Source organism: Dendropsophus ebraccatus, chromosome 3, assembly GCF_027789765.1.
Source record: "Dendropsophus ebraccatus isolate aDenEbr1 chromosome 3, aDenEbr1.pat, whole genome shotgun sequence".
In the NCBI taxonomy this organism is placed as follows: domain Eukaryota; kingdom Metazoa; phylum Chordata; class Amphibia; order Anura; family Hylidae; genus Dendropsophus; species Dendropsophus ebraccatus.
The window spans coordinates 174,548,143-174,575,213 of NC_091456.1; the positions used below are offsets into that span (position 1 = coordinate 174,548,143).

General features: G+C 42.1%; 1 protein-coding gene across 3 annotated transcripts in view; it reads right to left on the reverse strand.

Moving 5' to 3' along the window:
• Positions 1–27,071, reverse strand: part of RAB27B (RAB27B, member RAS oncogene family) — a 156,669-nt gene that overhangs the window by 89,663 nt on the left and 39,935 nt on the right. Inside the window, exons 1-2 of one of the 3 annotated variants that reach the window (XM_069963170.1) lie at positions 26,200–26,238; positions 43–94 (exon numbers count right to left, since the gene is read on the reverse strand). The gene's annotated coding sequence lies outside the window, so the exon portion shown is untranslated. Of the gene's footprint in view, positions 1–42; positions 95–21,573; positions 21,593–26,199; positions 26,239–27,071 lie in introns of those variants that run through there. The other 2 variants (XM_069963171.1, XM_069963169.1) reach the window with 2 other exon arrangements.

The window sequence follows — 27,071 nt, forward strand, 5'->3', positions numbered from 1 at the left end:
TCAGACGCCGACAAGCAATTGTATCTGTAACACTTGACTTACCTTGAAATTTCACCTGGCAGCAAAGGACAGTTCAGACTGAGCCTCGGGAAATCTGTGAACACAAAAACATATATCAGACCCACAGAGGCAAATGTATCACACACAACAGGTCATACACAGTCCCAGCACTCTGCTAGACATCAGAGTCCTATATCATGCTGAGCAGGAACACTACACCTTCTACAATGCACATCAGCAAAGCATGCCCACTACAGCCAATACACCAGCAGAAAGGTTAGAGAGCCGTCTGCTTTAGTAAATCCTAGTATTTCCCATGATATTACCATTCTGGAACCTCTTACAGCTCTGTGATTGGTTATTCTGAGACACTCAGATTAAAGGTGACAGAACCAGACAGCCAGTGGCGTAGCCACCATAGAGGATCTGGCAAAGGCAAGGGAGCAGGAGAGGTAAGTATACATTACTGACATGTCCTCCACAGCCCCGGTAACATGTCAAGTATGAATTTTTTCAGGAAAATCCCTTTAAATAGACATCAGTGTAAGTTATAGCAGTGCACTGACCTCTCCATAGCTTTCCCTTACCTCAGTTCACTAAATTATAACCTACCGTACGGGGAAGCGGCAATCCATCCCATAATTCAGAAGACGTTTACTACACAATCAATCCTTGACGTTACTTTTTGCCATTGACTACTTTTCCTGTTATAAGAATAGGCTGAAAATAATGGACCCTGACACATGATGGGAGCCACTCCGGGTGATTGTAATACAGAAAGTACAACTGATATGTCACAGTACTCATAGATTGTATCACAGAAGAATAAAATACACAAATGTATCACAGAGGAAAAGGCTATAAGGGGAGATTTATCAAACATGGTGTAAAGTGAAACTGGCTCAGTTGCCCCTAGCAACCAATCAGATTCCACCTTTCATTTTTCATAGAGTCTGTGAGGAATGAAAAGTGGGGGGAAAAATGTTCAACACATAAATACGCCTAAACCACAAAAAAGTTCATTCACATAAAAAGTCAAAAACGGCAGGAAAAACCCAATTGCATGGAAAACCCCACTGGCAATTTTTCTGCCATTTTTTTTTTGGAGGCCTGAAAAACGCCACACAAAAAGGATGTGTGAAGGCACCCTAAAGGGGTTTTAAGAGTATCACTTATTACTGTGATTTGGGACACCAGTAAAGGCGATTAACAAGCCTTATGGTGGTGGTCCTACTGTACAATTGTTATCTAGGGTTCCCTAATACTGTGTACAGGGCCGGCTCCAGGTTTTTGTGGGCCCTTGGGCGACAGAGCCTCAGCGGGCCCCTCATCTACTCATCCTCTATTCACAATCACTTGAGACATCACTAACATACACAAACACACATTACTGACACACATACTAACTGACTGACACACACATTACTGACACATACACTGACTAACTGACACACACATTACTGACTGACACACACTTACTTTTCCCACTGTTTTATAGTGGTGACTTGCTGTTTACTTTTGGTCATAGCTCAATTTCTTTAGTTATTTCACTGTTATTTTTATCACTATCTGCACTAATATTTGCACTCATTTTCTGGTATATATACCCATGTTGGAGCTTCTTTGGCACATTTATACATATACTCTAAGTGACTTGTTGTTTGTGTTGGCCTGAGTGTACTTTATACTATATTATACAGGGTAGATGCTGTATTGGCATAGGGGTGCTGTTATGGGTTCTACCGCACCTGGTATCCCCATGGTCTATGTTGTACCTGTTCTAATAAAGTGCTTTTATTTTATTACTCTTTTAGGCTATGTGCACCTGCTTACCATGTGTATACACTCCGGCCGGGATTCCATAGGCGGCAACTGCACGTATATTTACGTATTAATCACTGCCGTTGTTGCAATCGGCAACAACGGACGTAGTTATACGGAAATATAAGTTGTGTGAACATAGCCTTAGTGTGCAAATTTGCCTTCTCAGCATACTATTTCTTCTTGTTGGTTTTTGGTATTCATATGCTGGCGATGTGCATCCATTCTTATTTCAAGGAGTTGTGCATGTCCTATGTATAATTTGTACACTTACTGACTGACACACACTATGGACTGACTGACTGACAGACATTACTGACTGGCACACATTACAGACACACATTACTGACTGACACACACTGACTGACAGACATTACAGACACACATTACTGACTGACACATACTTACTGACTGACACACGCGCACATACACACACACACACACACACACACACACACAGCTCAGTCTTCTCCCTCTTCCTCTCTGCTGGCTGATCTCCACACTGTACAATTGAGGACCTGCGGGTCATGTGATCAGGTCCTTATCCCTCTCTCTCTGTACAGGTCCTGCTCTTTTTTTCTGTATTCTGATGTTCAGCCGGATCACCCTGCACTACAGTGAGGGGGCCGAACATCAGAACACCGGGCCCCTCCTCCTCTCTAGGCCCCTGGGGGCCCGGCAATTGCCTGTGCTGACGCCAGCCCTGAATGTGTAGCCTCTTACATAAGCCAACATCTAGCTTACTATACAATCTCAAATGGTCCAGTAGTAGATTCAATACAAAGTAGGAAGTGCAGCTCTGGAGCACCAACTGCTGCTCTAACAAGTGAAATACAGCCCAATAGAACAGCTTAGGAACAATCATGATCACATTCACCATCTTATTTCTTGGCTGAATAGATATTGTCACTATTATTGAACACAGCGTAATATATGCTGTAAATTATAGGGCGAGATTAAAATGTCTGTGGACAAATATGCCGACAGGAAGCGGAGGAAGCCTGAAGGATACAGAAAATCCAATAGAACATTCCGAGAGGGTTTCAGTGGAATGTCACTAATAATTACAGGCTGACAAAAGGCGCGGACCAACGTGAGACGACAATTACAGGGTTCAGCTGCAAAAGTCGAGTTTCATACTGATAAAATGGCACCAATTTACATACAGGGAAATATACTTATACAGAAATGATATATATCTTATGTATTACAAGTGATATTGTGTGTATATATACTCTAAGTTATAGAAATATGTATACTATAGCTATATATACGCCAGCGAGGCCAATGCTTTTAGAGCAGAGTGGTGGTTGGCGAACACAGACAATGAGCTGTCAACAACGGGGCGGGGGGGGGGGGGGGGAGAAGCATATCAAGAGAAGGGGGAATTTACGACACTGTCTCTTTAACTTGACGAGTCCCACAAGTATAACTGTATTAGTAGAGATGGGAATACCCCTTTAGGGTGCCTTCACACCTACCGTATCGCAGTAGAAAATCCGCTGCGGATCCGCAGCAGATCCGCAGCGGATTTAACTAAATGAATGAACACAGCACTAAATCCGCACTTACAAATCTGCTGCGGATCCGCAGCGGATTTGACAGTGCGTATTTAATGCTGTGTTCATTCATTTAGTTGGATCTGCTGCGGATCCGCAGCGGATTTTCTACTGCGATACGGTAGGTGTGAAGGCACCCTTAAGCTTCTTCTGTTCAGCATCGTTCACTCTTTCACATATCTCAGAGCTGCGTGCGTATATTAACTACACAGAATTATGCAAAATCTTCAAGAGGAAAGAACAAAACCGTCCAAACGTGTAAATGGGAGGCAGACGGTTTACCGTGTATTATTCTAGAATAAATTAAACTTTCAAGAGAAATTTTTCCAGAATCAGCAGAAAGTCGGAGCAGGGGAAAGTAAGTGAAAGTGTAATGAAAAGTAGAGAAGCCATTGTACATTATTCATTCTCTTAGTTCTATATATTGGTAAAATTTACTTGTATTTTGAGGTATTGCATATAGTGTGCCACAAAACTCTATTTTCCATAGGGAAAGAACTAGGTTTGAAGAGTCAGGGTGAAAGCAATCTGTATGCAGCACCTCCCCCCTACACTGGCACAGCACATGTACCCACTGGAGAATTCTATACTGACCCCATCATCCAAGTTCTTCTCCACTGACTGAATACAGATGCTGTGAGCGACACCTACATTTTATTAAGAAACCGACCAAGGAGAAATAAAAGAGTAATATAACCAATTACATTTAATAATAAGACACAGTGGAGTCACATTATTATGACCAGCAGCTAGTATTCAGAGTAGCTGCCGTGTGCAGCACAGACAGAAGCGAGACAGGCCGGGAGTGATGGTGGACCTCTAAGATGTCATGGTAGATGGTAGATGTCATGGTAGCAGTGTTGGGCTGGCATATCTGGGGCCCACCAAAGGAAAATGATCCTGGTGGCCCACCAATGAGGAACCAGTGAGAAATTACATGTCGGTCAGTGTTAGGGCAGGTTCTAAAGCCGGAGGATCCTCTGGTCTTCTGGTGGGCCAGTCTGACGCTGCCTGGTAAGCGCCATGCTAACTGCATTCCACATTGGCCGGAGGGTCATAGAGAAAACACCACCATCGAGGTCCCACAGATCATAGACTGGGTTCAGGTCTGGAGAATTAGGGGAAAGGGTAGTACTGGAAGTCCTGTACCAATTACTGGAGAAGACAGCCCTTTACCAATTACTGGAGAAGACAACCCTTTACCAATCAGTGGAGAAGACAACCTTTTACCAATCAGTGGAGAAGACAACCCCTTACCAATCACTAAAGACAACCCTTTACCAACCGGTAGAGAAGACAACCCTTTACCATTCACTAGAGAAGAAAACCCTTTACCAATCGGTGGAGATAACAACCCTTTACCCATCAGTGGAGAAGACAACCCTTTAGCAACCACTGGAGAAGACAACCCTTTACCAATTACTGGAGAAGACAACCCTTTATCAATTACTGGAGAAGACAACCCTTTACCAATCAGTGGAGAAGACAACCCTTTACCAACCATTGGAGAAGACAACCCTTAACCAATTACTGGAGAAGACAACCCTTTATTAATTACTGGAGAAGACAACCCTTTACCAATCAGTGGAAGAGACAACCCTTTAGCAACCACTGGAGAAGACAACCCTTTACCAATTACTGGAGAAGACACCCTTTACCAATTACTGGAGAAGACAACCCTTTACCAATCAGTAGAGAAGACAACCCTTTACCAATCAGTAGAGAAGACAACCCTTTACCAATCGGTAGAGAAGACAACCCTTTACCATTCACTAGAGAAGAAAACCCTTTACCAATCGGTGGAGATAACAACCCTTTACCAATCAGTGGAGAAGACAACCCTTTACCAATCAGTGGAGAAGACAACCCTTTAGCAACCACTGGAGAAGACAACACTTTACCAATTACTGGAGAAGACAACCCTTTATCAATTACTGGAAAAGACAACCCTTTACCAATCAGTGGAGAAGACAACCCTTTAGCAACCACTGGAGAAGACAACCCTTTACAAATAACTGGAGAAGACAACCCTTTACCAATTACTGGAGAAGACAACCCTTTATCAATTACTGGAGAAGACAACCCTTTACCAATCAGTGGAGAAGACAACCCTTTACCAACCATTGGAGAAGACAACCCTTAACCAATTACTGGAGAAGACAACCCTTTATTAATTACTGGAGAAGACAACCCTTTACCAATCAGTGGAAGAGACAACCCTTTAGCAACCACTGGAGAAGACAACCCTTTACCAATTACTGGAGAAGACAACCCTTTACCAAATACTGGAGAAGACAATCCTTTACCAATCAGTAGAGAAGACAACCCTTTACCAATCGGTAGAGAAGACAACCCTTTACCATTCACTAGAGAAGAAAACCCTTTACCAATCGGTGGAGATAACAACCCTTTACCAATCAGTGGAGAAGACAACCCTTTACCAATCAGTGGAGAAGACAACCCTTTAGCAACCACTGGAGAAGACAACACTTTACCAATTACTGGAGAAGACAACCCTTTATCAATTACTGGAAAAGACAACCCTTTACCAATCAGTGGAGAAGACAACCCTTTAGCAACCACTGGAGAAGACAACCCTTTACAAATAACTGGAGAAGACAACCCTTTACCAATTACTGGAGAAGACAACCCTTTACCAATTACTAGAGAAGACAACCCTTTACCAATCAGTAGAGAAGACAACCCTTTACCAGTCAGTGGAGAAGACAACCCTTTACCAGTTAGTAGAGAAGACAACCCTTTACCAACCGGTAGAGAAGACAACCCTTTACCAATCAGTGGAGAAGACAACCCTTTACCAAATACTGGAGAAGACAACTCTTTAGCAACCAGCGGAGAAGGCAATTCTATAGCAATCAGTGGAGAAGACAACTCTTTTCTAATGAGAAAAGACAGCCCTTTACTAATCAGTCCAATTCTAATACTACTGTGAATACTGAAGCCTTCATTGCCAACATTTACCTCTTACAATGGCGCCATTTGTCCACTCACCATACACTTTCACCATACAGTTCACAAACTGCAGTGTCAGATATACCGCCAGCTGGCAGCCTGAGCATGGGGGCGGCACTGTTTTTGAAAGAAAATAGCTGTGTTTTTTCCTGTATACATTCTATGTCCATTCCTTGCTTGTTTTTACACACTAGGGTTGGTTTCCTCCAGTGAATAACAACCCATTCCTGTCATGTGATGGACACCCAGGAGCCGCTAGATGACTATTAGCAGCATTAACGGCCTCATTCAATCCAACACAAAAATAAACAAGATGTCTACAGGTAACATGACGGTCAAAGCGGGAACTACGCGTCTCCTAAGAAACGGAATAGTCAAACATTTACAGAAGCCAGATCCCATCTGGTCAGAAGAATTATGTGTGAAACCCATTGGCAAAGGCACAATATAAACAAAAAGTGATCTGTTGCCTGATATCATTCTACTATAGAGGGGTGACAATAAACTTAACTCATTCACTATCAAAGATGTAACTGTACGTCCATTGTCTGCATTGTCGCAGAGCTTCTGAGCCCATTCTATCCATGGCAGGTACCAGCTGTCAGTGATAGCCGGGCACCAGCCGCAACTGCCGAGACCCGAGCTAAGCTCAGATACTGGAAGTTAACCATATAGTTGCTGCGATCAGGGTGATTGCAGCATCTATAGGTCAGAACAGAGGGAGAATACTTCCTCTGGTTAGCCTTGGCAATGATAAATGTAGGAAGGAAAAAAAAAGTTATAACCTCATAAAGTGAGGCAGGTCAGATTGTAAGAAAAAAAAAGGAATAAAAAAAAGGGGCTCTGGTCCTTAAAGAGGATGTACCACCTGGTACATCCTCTTTAACCTAAACCCACTGATCGAACGGCGCCGGCACGGGGAAGCCGGTGCCGCGGTCCATTTTTCGGACCGAGGCCCCGTTCCCATGCACAGCGCTGTTCTATGCACCGGAACCGGCCGGTGCTCAAGCACTGGAGGCGGATCAGGCCGCCCCCAGTGGGAGGGAATTCCCTCCCCTGTATGACGCGGCTCCCTTCATTCCAAGGGAGCCGGGTCATACAGGGGAGGGAATTCCCTCCCACTGGGGGAGGACCGGACCGCCTCCAGTGCCTGAGCTCCGGACGGTTCCGGTGCATAGAACGGCGCTGTGCATGGGAACGGGGCCTCGGTCCGAAAAACGGACCGCTGCACCGGCTTCACCGTGTCGGCGCTGTTCGATCAGTGGGTTTAGGTTAAAAAGGATGTACCAGGTGGTACATCCTCTTTAAGGCACTTTCTGGACCATTCCTGAAGTTAAAGGGGTACTTTTTTTTTTTTTTAAATCAACTGGTGTCAGAAAGCTATAAAGATTTGTAGTTTATTTCTATGTACAAATCTTCAGCCTTCTAGTACTTATCAGCTGCTGTATGTCCTGCAGAAAGTCCTAATAGAAAATAAAAAATTTCTCAGAGCATTGTAGGACACATACTTACCCCCCTGATCGCTCAGGCGCCCCAGGTAATGTGCCATGAACAAGACTACATCCTGTCCTGAGAAATCAGCAAAGAAGGGAAACAAACTGCAGCTTCATCTCCCTCCTACCCCATTCTTTACTATTTCAGGGATCAAAGAGGTTTCCAAACTAGTAACTAGCGAAGCTAGTGAGTAGAGGTTTCTGGATGGTAAGGATAAATTCACTTTCTTCTTATAAGATATTGTAATGTTTTATATAATCATATACAACATTTATTTATGCAAAAGAGAAACGGTCTGTCTAAAGCCCCATTATAATTGCCTAGTTCTCAATTTTAATGTCCGTTCTCCGACGATCTGTATAAAAATGAATGGCTCATGAAACTTTCCCCTTCTAGAATTGGGGGAAAATGAATCTTACTAAACAGCTTGTACTGTGACAGCTGACTCACTGAGGCTTTATATCATTTCCCATAGGAGACTCATTATACTGGAATTTACTACTATATAAATATTCAAGATCAGTCCAGGCCTTATAGTGGCCGAATAGGTATAAAGCACCACAGTAATACTGCCATATAATGCTCTAACCACTAGATAAAGGGCCCTGTGCAGCAGTTAAGCTATAAGCACCACTGGCCATGCCAAGGTGGCCTGCTATAAGGGCCGGGTCATGTTTTCCAGCAGAATGGAGATAGAGGTCATGTGATCAAATTGCTAATTTGTTTGTTTTTTTATTAAAAACTGAAGATGTTGTCTGTTTTATTACAAGCCTGATCCTGAATATAGGAATACATGTGACTAAGTATTTACACAGTGGTTACCATTGAATACAATCATAGCTCTCCTACGGTAAAAACCATCACACAATAACCAATCAATATGCAATCACAGCTTCAATAGATACTACTTTTCAATGCACATTAAATACTACAGCTCTGCTATATACTGCTATACATACTACAGCTCACTGCTCAATAAACAGGACAGCGTGATGCTTAAAAACACTACTACTCAGTGCTCAATAAATAATACTGCTTCATGCATAAAGTGTTACAGTCATTAGAAAATACTTATGGCATGTCACAGAGACAGGTCAATGGACTTCATTGGTCTGACCCTGACTGATCATCAGAACACGCCAGGAGATAAGTGCTTGTTCCTCTCCCGGCTCTGGGTCATGTGATGAGTCAGACTCATAATGAAAGTCTATAAGTCGGACTCTTTTCATGGACACAAGCAGGGAGCCGACCAGTTTCAAATCAACTGGTGACAGAAAGTTATATAGATTTGTAATTTACTTCTATTTAAAAATCTCCAGTCTTCTAATACTTATCAGCTGCTGTATGTCCTGCAGGAAGTGGTGTATTCTCTCCAGTCTGACACAGTGCTCTCTGCTGCCTCCTCTGTTCATGTCAGGAACTGTCCAGAGTGGAAGTACTCTGGACAGTTCCTGACATGAACAGAGGTGGCAGCAGAGAGCACTGTGTCAGACTGGAAAGAATACACCACTTCCTGCAGTATATACAGTAGCTGATAAGTATTGGAAGACTTGAGATTTTTATCACAATTGTATCACTTCTCAGCTGAGAGCAGGACTAGCTATGTACAATGTATTAGGCTGGTGTCGAGGCTGTAGAGCTCACAGAGCATTGTCTAGACTGGATACCACTGTATCACTTCTCATCTGAGAGCAGGACTAGCTATGTACAATGTATCAGTCTGGAGTCCAGGCTGTAGAGCTCACAGAGCATTGTCTAGACTGGATACAATTGTATAACTTCTCAGCTGAGAGCAGGACTAGCTATGTACAATGTATTAGGCTGGTGTCGAGGCTGTAGAGCTCACAGAGCATTGTCTAGACTGGATACAACTGTATCACTTCTCAGCTGAGAGCAGGACTAGCTATGTACAATGTATTAGTCTGGAGTCCAGGTTGTAGAGCTCACAGAGCATTGTCTAGACTGGATACAATTGTATCATTTCTCAGCTTAGAGCAGGACTAGCTATATACAATGTATCAGTCTGGAGTCCAGGCTATAGAGCTCACAGAGCATTGTCTAGACCGGATACAGCTGAGAGCAGGACTAGCTATGTACAATGTATCAGTCTGGAGTCCAGGCTATAGAGCTCACAGAGCATTGTCTAGACTTGATACAGCTGAGAGCAGGACTAGCTGTGTACAATGTATCAGTCGGGAGTCCAGGCTGTAGAGCTCACAGAGCATTGTCTAGACTTGATACAGCTGAGAGCAGGACTAGCTATGTACAATGTATCAGTCTGGGTCCAGGCTATAGAGCTCACAATTGTCTCTACTTAGAGGATCACAGGACTAGATGGCTCTGAATATAATCACTGTTCTTATTCACTAACAGCAGAGATCTTACAAATGATGGAGAACTGGAAAGGTCAGGTAAGAGACGTCAGCTGGAAAAGTGAACTTCAACAAGATACCAAGATACATTTTTGATTTTTTGCTAAATATTTATGTCCCCCCCCCCCGTATTCTCTATGTAAACATGCAATCGCAACGTCAATGCCGCAGCTGCTCTAATTAATCTGTAATTCACAGCTGTTCATTTCTGTATTTATAGGGTAGCAGTGCCAGCTCCTGCCGTGTCAGCTGCCTGCCAGCTCAGCCATCCATCCAGAAACCAACACCACTATGTGGATATTGGAAAATTAATGATTAATGAAACATGTCAGATCCCTGTCAGTCAGTGAGCGCTCCTCCAGTCTGTCGCCTCACACCCAAAAGGGATCTCTATAAACCAGGGATGGCGAACCTTGGCTCTCCAACTATTGCAAGTCTACCTGGACAGCCAAAGGTTTGGCTTTGTCTGTCCAGGCATGATGGGAGTTGTAGTTTTGGAGAGCCAAGGTTCCCTACCCCTGCTATAAAGACCACTCTCTCCTTTAGGGTAGCTTCACACGGACCGTATCGCTGCATATTTATCGCTGTGTTTTTTGTGCGATTTTTACATGCGAGTTTTGACTTTCATATGATTTTCATGTGAAAATCAAAACTCACATGTAAAAATCGCACCAAACACGCAGCGTTAAAAACGCAGCGATGAATACGCAGCGATACGGTACGTGTGAAGCTACCCTTAATGTATTTGTGAACAAATTTGTGAACAAGCGCTATTTTTAAGTCTCTGTATCTACCGTGTCGACAGGGAATGCTGACGTATATCAAAGGACTACTATTACCAGGAACTACATCCTATGAATTTAGGATTATCCGGCCTGACGCCCATACCACTGTGTTTACACACTGCGGTAAGGGGAAAGTGTAATCAGATGATTACACTTTTTCACTAATTGATGATTTATTGGGTTGTAACACACGTGTGTATAAAATGGATGTGATACTCACTGAGACTATGCTTGAGAAAGATCTCGTGATGAGATTGAAACTTTGCATGTGAATTCTCCACTGAATATGGAATAAAGACACTTTTGATTTTTTTCACTATACTTGGTCATGCTGCGGAATTCTTGGACTATTTAAAGGGGAGACGTGGATTCGGTCCCCAGCCGCTGGCACCCTCTGCACCATTGAAGCAGAGTGCTCTCCATTGTGGAAGATATATATATATATATATATATATATATATATATATATGGGGACCCCAGCACTCAGAGCCCAATTGAACAAAAATTTTGATATGTCAGTAATGCTTTAAATGGTTTAACTCATTGCTTTCTCAGACTGGTCCAAGTTTAGATTAACTATTAGTTTCCACATTAATTTTCACACTTCTGGTGTATTGTGTTGTGTCTAAGGTTACAAACACACACGGCTTATACGCTGCGTATTTACTGCTGCGATACGCAGCAGATACGCAGCAGATTAGATCTAAATAACTGAACACAGCATCAAATCTGCTGCGTATCTGCTGCGTATCTGCTGTGTGTGTTTGTACCCTAAAAGGGATTATCCAGCAAAAATCTTTTTCTTTCAAATCAACTGGTTTCAGAAAGTTCTACAGATTTGTAATTTACTTCTATTTAAAAATCTCTAGTCTTCACATAATTATCAGCTGCTGTATGTCATGCAGTGGTGTATTCTTTCCAGTCTGACACAGAGCTCTCTGCTGCCACCTCTGTCCATGTTAGGAACTGTCCAGACCAGGAGAGGTTTTCTATGGGGATTTGCTGCTGCTCTGGACAGTTCCTGACATGGACAGGGGTGGCAGCAGAGAGCACTGTGTCAGACTGGAAAGAATACACCACTTCCTGCAATATATACAACAGCTGATAAGTACTGGAATACTGGAGATGTTAAAACAGAAGTAATTTAAAAATCGGTTTAACTTTTTGATACCAGTTGATTCCAGTGCAATGAGCAATCCAGAAAGAGGTGAGAACCCAGAAAAAGGTCTTTAAAAAAGACTACTGCAAAAACCTCTGATTATGTGTCTACCTTTACCAAAACATTGAACAGGGATCGAGGTCTATCCGATAGCCATTGCAGTCCCAAAAATATGGTGGTCCTTCTCAAGTTTCCCAGAGACCACCTTGGTTTTCAACAGATTTGAAACCTTTTAGCATGAATACACAATGCTACAGTAGAAAAAAACAGATAGATCGGAGATAGATAGATAGATAGATAGATAGATAGATAGATAGATAGATAGGAGATAGATGGGAGATATATAGATAGATAGATAGATAGATAGAAGATAGATAGATAGATAGATAGGAGATAGATAGATAGATAGATAGGAGATAGATAGATAGATAGATAGATAGATAGATAGATAGATACATAGGAGATAGATAGATAGATAGCTTCACTTTATCTCAAAGCGGCACTACTTTCCATTGTGTATGGGTGCCAGTAGACAGGTCCCGACCACAGATCAAACTAATACAGTTCAGAAAATACTCCACCGCAACTCCAATGCGTGTCAAACGTGATTCAAATTTATTCCATCTTGTAGTATAGCAACATAATAGTGCAGCACAGCAAATCAGTATGCAACGTTTCGACAGTCTCTCACTGTCTTGAAAAAGTCATGCTTTAAAAAGACAGTAAGAGACTGTTGAAACGTCGCATACTGATTTCCTGTGCTGCACTATTATGTTGATATACTACAAGATGGAATAAATTTGAATCACGTTTGACACGCATTGGAGTTGCGGTGGAGTATTTTCTGAACTGTAGATAGATAGATAGAAGATAGATAGATGGATAATAGATAGGAGATAGATAGATGATTGATAGATAGATAGATAGATAGATAGATAGATAGATAGATAGATAGATAAACTTCCACAATGGAGAGCACTCCGCTTTATCAAAGTGTACTGGGTGCCAGCGGCTGGAGACCGAATCCACGTCTCCCCTTTACACAGTCCAAGAATCCCGCGGCACAACCAAAAGTAGTGAAAAAATCCAAAAGTGTTTATTCCATATCAGGTAGAAAAACACATGTAACGTTTCAATCTCATCACGAGATCTTTCATGCTTGAGAAAGATCTCGTGATGAGATTGAAACGTTGCATGTATTTTTCTACCTGATATGGAATAAACACTATTGGATTTTTTCACTACTTTTGGTTGTGCCGCGGGATTCTTGGACTAGATAGATAGATAGATAGATAGATAGATAGATAGGAGATAGATAGGTAGATAGATAGGTAGATAGATAGATAGATAGGAGATAGATAGATAGATAGATAGATAGATAGATATAAGATAGATAGATAGATAGATAGATAGATAGATAGATAGGAGATAGATAGATAGATAGATAGATAGATAGATAGATAGATAGATAGATAGGAGATAGGAGATAGATAGATAGATAGATAGATAGATAGATAGATAGATAGGAGATAGATAGATAGATAGATAGGAGATAGATAGATAGGAGACAGATAGATAGGAGATAGATAGATAGGAGATAGATAGGTAGATAGATAGATAGATAGATAGGAGATAGATAGGTAGATAGATAGATAGATAGATAGACAGATAGATAGATAGATATGAGATAGATAGATAGATAGATAGATAGATAGATAGATAGATAGATAATAGATAGATAGATAGATAGATAGATAGATAGATAGGAGATAGATAGATAGATAGATAGATAGATAGATAGATAATAGATAGGAGATAGATAGATAGATAGATAGATAGATAGATAGATAGATAGATAGATAGATAGGAGATAGGTAGATAGATAGATAGATAGATAGGAGATAGATAGATATATAGACAGAGGAAAGCCGCACATCCGGAGGTAAAGACGTGGGTGCCAGCGAAGAAAGTCCCTTGGCTAGGGATCCCAAATACAGTCCACAGGCCTGAGAATGACCCTGTGAGAGGGTCGAAACGTCGCCATTTTTGTACCTATGCTGATGGAATAAAACTTTTCTTACCACATGTTGGAGTGCTGCGGATTTCTGTGGACTAGATATATAGACAGATAGATAGATATGAGATAGATAGATAGATAGATAGATAGATAGATAGATAGGAGATAGATAGATAGATAGATAGATAGATAGATAGATAGGAGGTAGATAGATAGGAGATAGATAGATAGGAGATAGATAGATAGATAGATAGATAGATAGATAGATAGATAGATAGATAGATAGATATAGATAGATAGGAGATAGATAGATAGATAGATAGGAGGTAGATAGATAGATAGATAGATAGATAGGAGATAGATAGATAGATAGATAGACAGACAGACAGATAGATAGATAGGAGATAGATAGAATGTTCCCTCTTTCGGGCAGAACACACCAGTATAACTCCCAGTGATTGCAGTAAATGGTTTTACAATCACATTTGCTTTCAGCCATAATTATTAATTAATCACCGGCTCTCACGATCCGTGTCAGGTAATTAATATTGACAGTCGGATTCTTCACATCAATTTCCTCCTTGCATTATTCAGGCAATGCAATTCCTGTCATTCCGGAAACAAATTATAACAATTTCTCTTCACCCCAAAACATTAATTAGTAATCTGTAATTCCCACTTACTATAAGATTATCCGGCTGCAGTAATCACCCTGCTACCAGAACTACAAATTATCCTGCCGCCGAGCCCAGGAAGCATACGCCGCTCAGGAGCAGGCCTGCTACTGGGATACAGAGAACCATAACCCCCATTATGCCTTATTTTGCAATAATCCCTACTTATCGGTTGGTGTCTGGATGTCCTAAACAATAGTTCTTATGAGCCAGGAGAAGACTATGGCTGAGCGCTTCTCTCCCTGAGATCTCAGTCTCACTGAAGGATACAGGATCCATAGACTTACTATAAAGCCCATCCCCTTTAGTGAGATCAAAATCAAAGCAATCTGGGGAGAGAAGCGTCCAACCAGGCGTTTCTCCCTGCTTTATCTAAAGATAGGTGGACACCCAGACACCAACCAATAAAAACTTTTGACAAGTCAAAAGTTTTTCAGTTTACTTTAAGTTTACTTTACAAAAAAATTTCAATAAAAAAATAAAAAGAGAATCAGGTGGAATGCAGAGGCATCTTATAAGGGAGGGATGGGGAACCTCTGGCCCCTCAGCTGTTGAAAAACTACAATTCCCATCATCCCTGGACAGCCAAAGAGTTATAATGATTGAGATGATAGTTTTACAACAGCTGGAGGACGACAGGTTCCCCACACCTGATATAAGGGAATATAGACATTTCAGAAGGTTGTCACCTCCTGATCACCCAGACCTCTTGGTTTTTGTCACCATGTTGATTACTGACTATGTTAACCCCTTCAGGACCGATCCAGATAGCGCCTTGAGGACCAGAGCCCATTTTTGAAATCTGACCAGTCTCACTTTATGTGGTTATACCTCCGTGATATTATAACTTATCGTAGCAATTCTCGTGACATATTGTACTTTAGATTAGTGGTAAAATTTGGCCGTTATCCGTACAATTTGGGTGTTAAAAATTCCCACATTTCATGATAAAATGACAAAATTAGTGATTTTCATTTTTTTTTGCCTGCGGGTTTAGTTATGGGATCGTTTTATTGCCAGCATCATTACGCACGCAGCAAAACTAAATATGTGTACTTTATTTTAATTTTTTTACATTTATTATTGCATTGGGGCTATGGGATTTTTATGTGTTTTGTACTTTATTTTTTGGCTTTTTATTTACTTTTTTGCTTTACGGTAGGGACATTGCTATCTGATTACTATTTTTACTAGCTGAGCCTGTCCAGCCATCGTAGCTATGACACAGGAGGCTTTAGCAAAGTCTCCTGGTGCCATAGCAACCATCGGGGCCGTGCAATCGCTTCTGCACGGCCCTTGATGGGAATAGAGGGAAGATTCTATCGGCCTGAACACAGCACTTATAGTGTTAACTGCAGTGATCAGCGTGAGTTGTGGCAGATAAGGCAGGTGCCCGGCTATCACTGACAGCCAGGACCCACCGCGGGATGGCATGGGCGCAGCTCCTGCACCTGTTTCATCCCAGGACGTAACTGTACGTCCTTGAGCGGCAATGCGCCGCAAAAAAGGTCGTACAGTTACGCCCTTGGTCCTGAAAGGGTTAATACTTTGATCCCCCCCAAAATACTGCTGTCCCCTCTTCTGTTCCTCCTGGAAATCTAAGTTCACAACTGAATTACTAAAGGGGTGTGTCCCTACAAGGTCAGCTCTGATTGGACAGTGTAGGGACACGCCCTATAAGGACAGGTTTTTAATATTTTTACACATTTTCAGAAGTAAGGCTGGGTTCACACTGCGTTTTTTTAAATCCGTTTTGAAAAACAGATTGCAAAAACGGATGCATTTGTGTGCATCCATTTTGATCCGTTTTTCCATTGACTTCCATTTTAAAAAAAGGATCAAAACGTTAAAAGTATGCTAAAAATGTAGTGTGAACCCAGCCTCAGAGAGGAACACAGATGCACAGAGAGCTCACAGATCCTCCAATGTAACCAGCCCCTAAAAGTGACTGAAATCAATGTCATCTGCGTATGAATTAATAATGGCAGCTATGTCAACTTTCTATAAAAGAGTGAAAACCACTTAAAATAAGAGTTTCTGAAAAATTCCATCATCCAGAACCAACGAGATCATTTCCATAAAGTGCAATGTACTGTAATTCACGGGGTAATTAACTTCACATTAAATGGTCGTTTCCCAGCGTATCCGCCGCTGCGTTATCGCACGCCGCCTGGGTTATAAGTGGAAGGAAGTCATTCATCATCAGAGTTTTTCAAATACTTAAAAAAAATTGCATTTGGAAGTTAGAGAAAGAAGGAAATCTTTATATATTGTATTTAAACTATTAGATACAAGGGGGGAGATTTATCAAACATGGTGTAAAGTGAAACTGGCCCAGTTGCCCCTAGCAACCAATCAGATTCCACCTTTCATTTTCCAAAGAGTCTGTGAGGAATGAAAGGTGGAATCTGATTGGTTGCTAGGGGCAACTGAGCCAGTTTCACTTTACACCATGTTTGATAAATCTCCCCAAAGGTTTTTCAGCTGATTAAAGGGGTTGTCACCCACTTTCTTGCTTCAGATTGGGTGTGAAGGGTCTTTTATGACAACAAATACACTTTAAGCAATCCGTTGAAAGAATTTTTCCACAAAGGAGTTTCATAATCATCAATGGCCAATGAGCTTCTTATTACAGGCAAAATATGGCCTAACCAATGTGTGACTGGTTGGATTTCAGCCCCTAGGACCACCCCAGACTAGAAGATTTTTCCCTTATTGTTTATCCATGCACAGGGATCATACACATGTCATATAAAAGTACCTGGAACAGCTGCTACACTACACTGATGATTGGTGGGGGGGGGGGGGGGGTAACAGGGTTGGTATCTTTGGAAATAGACTACTGTTAAAGTGTCCCTGTCGTTATAACTTTCAAAATCTAAATCAGCAGTGGATATGATATAAAGCAAGTTTGTAATATACATTCATTATTGTTTTTTAGTTCTCATGCTGTAAAACAAAGCTGAACTTACCAGAAATCCAGGTCCAGTCTCCTGAAGGCAGATTTTCTGACTTGTGCTGGTGGAAAAAAACAGACTAAACACAGGAATTCCGGCCAGTACAGAGAGTCATGGCTCAATGTGTCCGTCAATCACATGACTGCCTTCTCTCTGTGAGCGCTCAGATGGCCTGGGATACACAGGACTTCCTGTTTTCTGACTGTTTCCTGTTTTTTGAGAAAAAAAACAGTCAGAAAACAGGAAGTGCCGTGTTCTCCATGATAACAAAAAAAAATGTAATGTAAAGAATGTAATTTGCAAACTTGCTTTATATCACAACTACTGCTGATTTAGATTTTGAAAGTTATAACGGCAGCAACACTTTAAAGGGTTATTCCGCTCAGGTAAGATGCATATTGAATCATCCCCCCCCCTGGAGACTAACAATTCCTTCCATACTTGTTACTATCTATTCAGTCTCCTTTCCCCAGTTCTGGGCTGCTGCTTTCTGCTAAAGACACAGAAAATTGTGTGTGAGCTGTTCACCCTGTCTCCCCCTCCTCCTCTCTCCCTTCCATGGCGGCTCATGTACACAGTTTTTCTGGCCAGCTGTTTCTGCTCTCTGTAATGCTGGGAGGGTTAATCTGAGGTCAAGTTGCTGGTGACCTCAGATTAACCCTCCCGGCATCACAAAGTGCAGAGACAGACGGCCAGGGATGCTGTGTAGATGAGCCATCTCGGAAGGGAGGGGGAAAAGTAAGAAGAGAACAGCTCACACACAGTTTTCTGTGTCTTTAGCTGTTTAGAACTAGGGGAAGGAGACTGAATTAATAATGACAAGTATGGAAGTAATTGTTAGTCTCAAGGGGGGGTTGATTCAGTATGTGTTTTACCTGACCCGATTACCCCATTAAGTTCCTCCCCACTGCCTAATGCCCCTATTCCACAGGTCGTTTAGAGGAGCAAACGAGCGCTCTCAGCGCTTGTTTGCTCCTCGTTCACCGCTCGCTATTCAACGCGGCAGCAGCGAGCGGGTGAGTGTGGGAGGGGGCGGCGGGGAGCTGCGGGGGGGCTGCCCGGGGGATCGCTGATCGTCCGGGCAGCCCATAGGATATAGCAGCGTCTGCTGCCGATGCTTCTATTCAACGGAGTTGAAACATGTTGAAAAGCAAGCGACTGCAACGATCAGCCGACATGAACGATGTCGGCTGATCGTTGCACTCTATTCCACTGGGCGATTATCGTCCGTAGCGGCCGATATCGGCCGAATACGAACGATAATCGTTCCATGGAATAGGGCCTTAACACATGAGCTCAGTACTATAGGAGCTGGCCATAACATATCACACAGGTCCAGATTTTGTGGCCAATGGTCACTCATATACATAGACATATTCTAATCACTCCTATACATGGCGGATCTCCTGATCTCTGGAATATATTTGATGGATTGAACCTTTAATTTTCTCCCTGAGCCTTGGTAATAACAACGCTGTCTACTGATCAGTCAGACAGGATACGGTTGGGCGACGGGTGACGCTCTACTTTATTTTAATTACTTTTGTTGTTATTATAGGCAGGATGTCTAGTTATGTGTCTGGGGGAATCTTTGACATTTCTCATGGATTAGTAGCGCTTTAATTATTTAGGTCCTGCTGATTAGATGAACGCTTTCGCCCCGTGAGTCAATTATGCTGCAAATTGATGATATGTAGAAAAGGAGGCGCTCTACAATGGACTGGGCCAAGGTGTTCTAATAAGGCGGAAATTAAAATACTAATTCAAGGCAGGTCAATACAGAAAAGAGCACAGTAACGATCTAAGGTGCAGCTCACCTGTATCTGATTTGGCTGAGGTTAACTGGAATACACCATCCAATGTACACAGTAACTAAAAAATTCTAAACATACCAGTCCTCAAAGCAAAATCTGATAATATGTGTCAATTTATTGTAATAAAATGTAATAAAAATATATATAAATATATAATAAAAAGAAAAAAAAAATCTTAAACCTGAAGTATCTTTCTGTCTAGTCCAGGATAAAATACTCATAAACACCTAAGGTCAAGAAATTGACACATATTATCAGATTTTGCTTTGAGGACTGGTATGTTTACAATACAGAAAAGACTCCACTGACCCCCCAAATGACATAGAGAGTGCACCACAGATAAGACCTGCGTATAAAAAAAAAAATCATATTATACCCATAACCATTATGGAGTACAAGATGCAAAAATATATAACAATATTCTGTGTTTCCCCAAAAATAAGACAGTGTCTTATATTAATTTTTGCTCTCAAAGATGCGCTATGTCTTATTTTCAGGGGGTGTCTTATTTTTCCATGAAGAAGAATTCACACTTTTTTGTACAAAAAAAAACTAACAAAAAAAAGTTACATTAATTATATACTATATCATATCATCTGTTGTATGTCCTGCAGGAAGTGATGTATTCTTTCCAGTCTGACACAGTGCTCTCTGCTGCCATCTCTGTCCATGTCAGGAACTGTCCAGAGCAGTGGCAAATCCCCATAGAAAACCTCTCCTGCTCTGGACAGTTCCTGACATGGACAGAGGTGGCAGCAGAGAGCACTGTGTCAAGCTGGGAAATACATCACTTCCTGCAGGACATACAGCAGCTGATAAGTACTGGAAGACCTGAGATTTTTTTAAGAATGGAAGTAAATTATGAATCTACATAACTTTCTGACACCAGTTGATTTGAAAGAAATTTCTTTTCACCAGAGTACCCCTTTAAGTTTATTTTCCTCCCCTTTAATATGAGGCTACCATGTATACTATGACTGTATTACAAATCACTATTTATACCCCCCTTAATATAGTTATGTACAGGAAAAAGATACTTACATCATACCGCCCCTAACAGAACAAAGTAACAGAACAAAAGAAAAAATAACACCATACCATGCCTAAATAATAGTACCACAACTTCATGTTACAAGAAAACCATAATAACTACAATACTAATATACTTTGCAAAAATGATAACATCATATATCACCTGCATGATATATAATCACACAAGAGGGCCATAAATTAAAACAGTGCTAAAATAAAAATATACAGAGCAAAAATAATACCACCATATAGTGCCTATATAATAGTACCATACCCTCATACTACAAGAGAACCATACAACTGATATACAGTGCGAATATACCAACATCATACATCACCTGTGGGATACAATACCTTGATCACACAAGAAGGCCATACGGTGCTAAAATAAAAATATACAGAGCAAAAATAATACCACCATACAGTGCCTCTATATAATAGTGCCAAACCCTCATATGCAGAGCAAAAATAATACCACCATATAGTGCCTATATAATAGTACCATACCCTCATATACAGAGCAAAAATAATACCACCATATAGTGCCTATATAATAGTACCATACCCTCATATACAGAGCAAAAATAATACCACCATACAGTGACTATATAATAGTACCATACCCTCATACTACAAGAGAACCATACAACTGATATACAGTGCAAATATACTAACATCATACATCCGGGGACATGTAGTAGCAAACTAAAAGAAATATAAAACAGACACAAAACAGTCATATAATACCCCCAAAGCAGTAATATACTGTACAGTACAAAAATACTAACGCCATATAAGACTTCTCACAGCAAAATCTACTGTATGTATGAAATGTATACAATACACATCCATTGTTTTCTATGGGAATAACCACCTGCAGTGTGAACATACCCTTAAAGTGTTTCTAGGTCCTTACCTAGTAAGTGTCCTGTGGCCCCTGCAGGCTATGCTCCATACACATGAAGGTGTAATGTGCACTTTATCAGCAGATATTGTATATATACCATGTGCTGTACAGTCACTGAGGCCTTATCTTCTTCATTTCCTCACCCCCAGCAGCTGCCTGGCGGACGCCAACCAGAACCGAGATGGCACCACGATAGGGACACTTATGATAATGTTCTGAGAAGCGCTCGCACAATCAGCTCACCGATCTACATGAGCCTAACAGAAAAAGCCTTGTGATGATCCCTATCCTGCCCAATCACACACATGTAGCTGAGCTGAGTTTGTCACTTCACCACTTTTCATGTACATTCTAATAACTACGCCCAAAGAAATGACAAGCCCGGCGCTCTGCATCGCTTACACAGACAGAAAGCAGCAGAGCAGAGTTTGTCATTAGTGAGTGGTAGTACTGTATGAAGTGTGTGCACAGGCTGGAAGTACATTATATAGTGAATAATACCCTCCCTGCTGTGTAGTAAATGGAGGCCGCTGAGAGGCTCTGCGGCTTTATGCGGCACGACATCAAACGCCACTGGAGCTTTCATACCCAATAATGGCTTGTTGTTGTTTTTTTTATTATTATTCATCAACTTGAGACAATTTCATAAAAATTATGCGTTCTATCTGTATTACGGCGTCCATTAAGAGAAGTCTGGGGTAGGGAAGAGGTTTCTGCACTTTGATCACATTTTTTTTTTTTAAAGGGAAGAATACAGCATACATTGTACTGATGATAAGACAATGTATGGTAAAAAAAATATATATATATATATATATATATATATATATAATTCCTTAAAGGGGTTGTCTAGTTTTACAAAAACATGGTTGTTTTTTTCCCAGAAACAGCGACACTCAGTTCCTGACATGGACAGAGGTGGCAGTAGAGAGCACTGTGACATACAGCAGCTGATAAGTATGGGAAGACTTAAGATTTTTATACAGAAGTAAATTACAAATCTATATAACTTTCTGAAGCCAGTTGATTTGAAAGAAAACGATTTTAGCTGGAGTACCCCTTTAAAGGAGAGGGATGCTTGATTACAGCATGCTGCTTTGTGCTGGAGCAGACAGGGAATGCCTGCAGCAGGTGCTGCACACAAACTGATTGTGCTATAGTCTGAGCTGAAATTAAAGGGGTTATCCAGAGCTACAAAAACATGGCCACTTTCTTCCAGAGACAGACCCACTCTTGTCTCCAGCTTGGGCTGGGTTTTGCTGCTCAGTTCCATTGAAGTGAATGGAGCTTAATTGCAAACCGTACCTGAACTAGACAAGAGTCGTGAGTCGTGTTGTCTATGAAAGAAAGTGGCCATGTTTTTGTAGCACTGGATAAACCCTTTAAATATTCCGCAGCAGCTTTGTCCAAGGAAGTGGCAGAGCTGGGGGAAAGCAATGCACTCTGGGTATTGTAGTACTGACCAAATGCTTAATCAGGAAGTACAGAACTTAGATCCCAAAACAAATAGATTTTTGAGTAGTTTCAGAACATGGGAAAGCCAGCTAAGCAATTCTATATGATTCTGCCTTTTTACTGATGTCAGAGTACCCCCTTTAAAAGGATTATCCTAAATTTATGGCACTTATCCGTCCATCATCTAACAATGTTTAGAAGCCCCATTGAAAATAAATAGAGTCATGGTCAAGTATACACTCTACATTCATTTAGGGGGACAACAGGCCTCAATTCTCATAAATCGGCGATGGTCTAAGAGGTTGGACCCCCACCAATGAGCTAGTTATCATCTATACTGCTGCCGCCCTAGGCACTAGACCTGAAGACGACCCATCTGATCAGTCCTAGGCCGCGTTCCCACATTTACTGTACGTCACCACATGCAGCAGATGCCAGACCCTCATTCGGTAACCAATAAGTATATGTCAAATAATCCTGGTAAGGCTACGTTCACACAGAGCAAAAGGAGCGGATTACGCAAGGAAATATTTCCGCCTGAAATCAACTGACGCTGAATTCCGAGCAGAATATAAGCAGAATGTAAGCAGAATCCCTGCGTATTCTGCTAGGAAAGTGTTCAGCTCGTAGTCAGCTCTTGACAAATTCAGCGCGGAATACTCGAGGAATCCGCGCTGAATCCGCATGCATTCAGCGCTGAAATTCAGCGAGTATTTGGTGAGTAAACTAGACTATACCAGAACATATACTAGAATCCTCCTCCCCCTCCTTTTCCCCATTTCCGCGCTGATTCAGCGAGTAATTTCCGCTTGTATTACGCTTGTATTCCGCGCTGAATCCGCGCTGAATCCGCGCTGAAACAGAAAATCAGAGCCCCATTGATTTGTATAGGCTTCCGCTAGCGGAAGAATGAACATGTTCATTCTACTGGCGGAAAGCGGATTAGTTCAGTGCGGAAATTCCACTGTGTGAACTGCAGAGCAGAATTTCCATTCAACACAATGGAAATTAGCTCTGCACCTATTTTAACGGCTGAAATTTCAGCGCTGATTCAGCGCAGAAATTCAGCTGCTTTTGCTCAGTGGGAACGAGCCCTAACAGCACATGACTACTGGGGAAGAAATGGGAGCCTGGTTTCGGCCACATGCATTTCTCTACATGGAGAAACATTGTCTGAATCGTGTTTTTCATGGTTGTTAACGGCTTAAAACATAAACAAATTTTCACATTGAATCAATGATTAGAGCCGTCTGCATATTGTCTGAGGGAATTCTCACCACAGGATAGGTAGGTAATAGCTCCAGAGGTCACATTTACCACCGCCATACCAGACCTGAACAATACCGCCATACTGTGACTGGCTAACACTGCCACACCAGATCTGACCAATACCACCATACTGTAACTGGATAACACCGCCACACAAGACCTGAGCAAAACCGCCATACTGTGACTGGATAACACCGCCACACCAGACCTGACCAATACCGCCATACTGTGACTGGATAACACCGCTATACCAGACCCGATTAAAACTGCCATACTGTGACTGGATGACACTGCCATACCAGACCTGACCAATACCGCCATACTGTGACTGTATAACTGCACCATACCAGACCAGACCTGAACAATACAGCCATACTGTGACTGGATAACACCACCATACCAGACCTGACCAATACCACCATACTGTGACTGGATAACACCGCCATACCAGACCTGACCAACACCACCATACTGTGCCTGTATAACACCACCAGACCAGACCAGACCTGAACAATACCGCCATACTTTGACTGGATAACACCACCAGACCAGACCTGAACAATACCGCCATACTGTGACTGGATAATACCGCCATACCAGACCTGACCAATACCACTATACCGTGACTGGATAACACCACCATACCAGACCTGACCAATACTGCCATACTGTGACTGGATAACACCGCCACACCAGACCTGACCAATACCACCATACTGTAACTGGATAACACTGCCAGACCTGACCAATACCGCCATACTGTGACTGGATAACACCGCCATACCAGACCTGACCAATACCGCCATACTGTGACTGGATAACACCGCCATACCAGACCTAACCAATACCGCCATACTGTGACTGTATAACACCGCTACACCAGACCTGACCAATACCACCATACTGTGACTGTATAACACCACCACACCAGACCTGACCTATACCGCCATACTGTGACTGTATAACACCACCACACCAGACCTGACCTATACCGCCATACTGTGACTGGACACCCTGCTCCCTGGTGCTGCCCCAGGCACCGGACCACAGGTGCCTAGTGGTAAATACGACCCTGCATCTGTCATATATTTATTGAGATAACCCCTTTAAATAGCAAGTTCACCTTATCCTTGCGCTCTCTTTCCATGTATAATGTGATTCCCGGCCCCTTCTCCCTTACCACAGTCCCCGCATACTAACCACATATAGAACGTTTAGCTTCAGGCCATTAGAGCTGAGCCAATAACACCTTCAAAGACTATCCACCTCCCAGGCGTGTTTATTACCCGCCACGCCGTCAATATCATCACCCCCCGGGGGCCCAGCAAACAAAGGGCTCATTTATTTATTCATTTTTTTTATTCTTATTTTTTTATTCTTCTTTTTACCGGCTCCCACCTTGCGGTCTCTATCGTTCTTTCTTTATGATTCGATTACCTTCTCCTTGGCTCGGCGCTTCAGAAAAGCAAATGATGTTAAGCGAGAACAAACAGCGCGGCGCGCCTCACACTTTGCTGGTAGCACCTACATAATTTATATTTGCATTTGGGCAGGATAAATGAGCACTTCTGCGAGCGCCTTATAAAATATTAAGCGTCTACATTTAAAATGTTAGAGTTTTTTTTTTTTTTAAAGGGATTTGACATTAGTAATGTGTAAATAACCGCGTTGGAGACGGGAGGAATTAATTACCGGTAGGAGAGAGCATGGACGCCATAGTGTGTGTATGAAGGGGGGGGGGGGGGGTGACATACTTAGGAGGTTGTACATGTCAGCGCTGTGAGATCAGAGATTTTGAGGGAGAATGTGCAATGAACCACAAGTATAAACCTGCCTGTAAAGCAATAAAAACTACCGCCACATCTCTTCCCCCTCTGTGTCTATGTGAACACGACGGCCCCATAGACTTACATTATGGATTCAATGCTGCGGAGGTGCCAGTCCCCTGGGGTCTGTCAGTCTTCTGCTGTTTCTACTCTAAATCATGAATAAATAAAAAATAATGGGTCAGTGTAATCGGGCCTTAAGGGGATTATCCAGCGCTACAAAAACATGGCCACTTTCCCCAGTCTCTTGGCTCCAGATTGGGTGTTGTTTCAAACTTAGTTCCACTGAAGTAAATGGAGCTTAATTGCAAACCGCACCTGAACTGGACACAAGAGAAAGGGGGGGGGGGGGGGTGGCCATGTTTTTGTAGCGCTGGATAATCCCTTTAATTGCAAACCACACCTGAACTGGAGACAAGAGCGAAGCTGTCTCTGGAAGAAAGCGGCCATGTTTTTGTAGCACTGGATAACCCCTTTAAGTCTTTAATAGAGATGAGTGAATTTACAGTAATAAGGAAGGAAGTGCTTTATTATCTCTGAAATCCGCTAACCAGCCAGCTGCTTCTAACTCCCCTCCGCTCCAGGTGCTGGGAAAAACTGGATCCAGTTCTGGGGAACTGGATCCAGCTTTTTCCAGTACCAAAAATAGTTTTTTCCCCCGAAAAAAATTTTTTTTTTGCTCTAGGTCATATTTTCAGGGGATGTCTGATTTATCCATGAAGAAGAGTTCACATGTCACATGCACAGCAGGGATAGAGCGTACAGTATGGTGGCTTTCTGCCACCAGGGGGAGCACACCTCAGCACACTCGTACAGCACAGCAGGGACAGCGTAAAGTATGGCGGCTGCTGGCCACCAGGGGGAGCTCACCACAGCACACTCATACAGCACAGCAAGGACACTCTGCAGTATGGCGGCAGCTGATGGGATAATAGCAGACTGTGTGCAGCTCTACAT